This window comes from Salvia hispanica, chromosome 2, assembly GCF_029641045.1.
Source record: "Salvia hispanica isolate PSC_SH4W2 chromosome 2, Shi_PSC_v1, whole genome shotgun sequence".
Classification (NCBI taxonomy): domain Eukaryota; kingdom Viridiplantae; phylum Streptophyta; class Magnoliopsida; order Lamiales; family Lamiaceae; genus Salvia; species Salvia hispanica.
The window spans coordinates 61,450,020-61,453,870 of NC_142693.1; the positions used below are offsets into that span (position 1 = coordinate 61,450,020).

Genomic DNA, 3,851 nt, shown 5'->3' on the forward strand with positions numbered 1-3,851 from the left:
AAAAGGATATATGTCATCTTAGTTGGGACAAACTAAAAAGAAAAACGTGTCATCTTAAGCGGGACGGATGGAGTAATATCTTATTTTATCGTGTAATTTTAAATTTTAATTATTTAATATCATATATCGGTCGTTATCGTATAACGTTTATATTCTGTAGTAGCTTACTATCATTAAAAGATGACCAATATTTTTTTGGATGACACGAAATCCGCACGAATCCGACACGACCGATATTTTTTTGGATGACATGAAATCCGCACGAATCCGACACGAATATGTTTGGATTGAACACGATAAGAACACGATGATTTGGGTTGGGTTGGGACCCGTTAAGATTGGGTCGATATTGGGTTGACCCGATAGCGACCCAATCCGCACGATTTGCCAGCCCTAATAAGGATTATGCATCATTAGTGAAAGACGCATAAGTGTTATGCGTCATTAGTCAAAGACGCACAACTGTAATGCGTCACTCTAAAACGCATAAATCTTATGCGTCACTAAGTAAAAACTCACAATCTTCATGCGTTTCATTAAGAAAGACGCAGAATGGTGATGCGTCACTCCCTGAGTAGGAATAAATCTAATGTTCTTTATTAAAATGGAATGCAATTAGCATCCTAGAACAAAAGAAGAATTCTTCCCCTATCTGATTTGCACCCAAATGCCTAAACTAGGAACTTCTTGGTAAACCACAAACAGAATATAGTAACCAGGCAGAGCAAGGATTTTCGAACCCGGCGTCGAAACCTTCACTCGATAATTAGTTCCTCCAAGCGACACGATGCGCCCAACGCCCCCGGTGAGAACGAGCAACCTTTGGTTCATTGAAAATGAATGTGTAGTGAAGGGAGGCGCGACCATTGTAACACTAATAAAATATGTATTTATCGCGGCTTCAACGGTGAAATCAACGGCTAGTTGCTGCCCGTACCCAACTCGAGAATGTGAAGCCGGGGACACAATGTTGGGACGCAAAGGTGTAAATTGCGGATCTAAGTATTCCGGTAAGTAACTTTCCATCAACAAATCCGTGGGATAATGCACCGCAGTAAACGCGTAATAAGCGTTAGGATTGCTCCCACTAACCAGAACATTGCCATTGCGAAGCAGTATCGCGGTGGATTGGTACATTCTAGGCACAGAACTGGCGCTTTGTGCCTCGAATCTCGACCTAGGCTGATTACTGGGTCTCTTAATGAGGGGTGTGACCACAGGTTCATGCCCCATAATCCAGCCGGCCGTGTCAGCGCCTGTGCCGTTAATAATCAAGACATTCCCATTAGGAAGGAGCACCATGTCACCCATGACTATGAGAAAAGGCATGGTCTCCAGAACTTCGGGTGTGATGGCGGGAGCATCTATCCGCAACGGAAGCTGAACTGCAAAACCTGAACTTGGGTAGTTTCTGGGATCCCCACCACGGATGGTTGGGTAATTTCTCACCACTATACCCTTTAAGTAATCGAACAAGACAGCTCGATTGTTGGTGAAGAGAAATACATTTCCATCCACATTCAGGAAAACAAAGGGGTAGAGATTGTTTTCTATGTCAGGATCTCGAGTCTCCTTTAAGAAAGGCAAATCGATTGATCGCTTAAATTGTGACCTTTTCGGGTAAAACTCGTACGAGAAGATGTCGCGCCCGCCAAAAATGATCTGTCTGCCATCTGGAAAGATGTGATTGGTGGCGTACCATCTTCTCTGAGCGAGGGCGTTGCTAAACTCATGCCAGTCGCATGAGCCGTCTTTGCACGGTTCGAACACTCCGGTGGTGCGGTAACCGTCGCGGTAGCCACCGGTCTGCGTGAGAGATCCATTTGGCGTGGTGGCGCCAGAGGAGCACCAGGTGTAGGTAGAGACAAAGAGGGGCCGGAATGAGTTGGATGCGACGTCGTATTCAACAGAATGCGCCGTGCAGTCGAGTACTGTGCAGTTGGTGGATTGGGCTTTGCGGCAGCGGTGGTTGTTGGGGAGGGAGATGTTTGAGGGGCCGTAGTCGGTGAGATCGAAGATGACAACGCGGTCGTTGTTGAGAAGCTGCATGTGCATTGCTGAGACGCCGATGTTGGAGCGGAGGAGGCTCCACTTGCCACCACCCGCGGCCGCCGCGGCTGGGAGATGGGAAAACGAGATTAGTACGAGGAAACAACCTATAAGCATAACCATTGTTTTTTATGAGAGGAATGTTGTGTGTTTGAGTGTTGAGTTGAGTAAAGAGGAATAGTAGATTAGTAGTGTGTTTAATAAGTAGGTTTTCTAGAAAATATTAATTTATTTTTTTTTTGTACTTTTGTGTAAAGTATGGTGTTTAATTGGTTGGTTGGTGTGTTAACGTGTGAGTCTTTGGATTAAGAAGGTATTAACTTTAGCTCGGAAATTCAATTTTTGGCTATGTCTGGTTGAAAAATGAAGTGTAAAGAATAAAAATGTCTCTGTATCTATTTTAATTAGCCATGATCATGGTATTGATTCATGGCCTCATGGGTGCTGTTGTCTCTATTTTGGCAATGTCTGGTTCGAAAAATGAACTAAAAACTTAATCATTTTGTCTATATATCACCATATAGATACTCTGCTTTTAGTAAATTGTTTTAAAAAGTTGTGTGAAATCAAATTTAGGGCATTTTTAGAATTTGATTGATTGATGCTAGTTTAGAAATTGAGCTATTTTTATCATTGATATTGAGGTGATGTATTTACATGATTACATCACCATAAGAGTTGAGATGAAGAACTTGGAAGGATTAAATTAGTCAGATTAAAAATATGAATGTTTATAAACCAGAATCAGTACGTATTGAATCTTCTATTTGAAATTGAAATGCTAGATTGCAAGTTGATCGACACACAAGTTGCTCTATAAAATTTTCTCTCTATAGTTTTGGTATTTTAATAATGTAATAATGACTACCGAGTTGTTCATTTTAATTCTGTTGGAATCATGGATTAAATGTGTCCGGTCAATGGACTATGACCGGATAATAAATGTGATGAGACATTTATTTCTTCGAAATTAAATGCTACAGCATCGGTCTATGTTCCGCGTAGATGATCGTAGTATATTCATTTTCTCAAATCCGATTCCCGGTGAGTGAGAAATAGTGCATTAAAGTTGTGCACAATTAAGCTTTATCTAAGTTTGGATGTAGGGAGCAAACAACTAGTGTTGGTTGTCCCACATTGGAAGTGAGAGCCTCTGTTTGAGGTGTATAAATTAAGTGTTCTACTACACTTAAAAATTCTAGTGGATCAAGTTGGGTCGAAGAGCTCACACGTGCGCGCCACCGCCCGCCCGCTATGCCACACCGCGCTCGTCAATTGGTCTTTGGGTGGTCTTTGAGGCTCTTGGGCACCTAGGTATTTGGACCAATGACCTGATCAAGTTGGAGAACTGCCCTGATCAAGCTGGCGAAAGTCCAGGTGACCTGTTCAAGTTAGCAAAGTCTAGCGATAGGATCAGGCTGGAGCTGGCCTAGACCAGTGGACTGATCAAGTTGATTGCTGACCTGATCAAGTCAAACTCACTTCAGGATGTACATGTTGTTGGGGTTTGGTGCCCCTTGCACAGCGGAAGACTTGTACAAAACAAATAAATCAGACGTAGGATCTATTTGACTGATTATGCGATTGATCAATTCACATGTTAAATAGATAATTGCATGCTAGAACACAAATAAATCATGCTCAAAGAGAGTAAATCCTAAAACATGAATTCTACGGTTTAGAGTTACCGATTTGATTCTCTAAAGAATCGTCGATTGCTCGCGCCTTCTCCACGATGATCTTCAATACTAGACCACGGATCTTTTCTCTGGTTCCCGAACTGTATCTCGATATCAGGGTGG

The 3,851-nt window shown here is 42.2% G+C and overlaps 1 pseudogene; it reads right to left on the reverse strand.

The window, feature by feature from the left end:
* Positions 1–600: 600 nt before the first annotated feature.
* On the reverse strand, positions 601–2,058 carry LOC125199301 (aldehyde oxidase GLOX1 pseudogene; annotated as a pseudogene).
* Between the last annotated feature and the right edge of the window lie 1,793 nt (positions 2,059–3,851).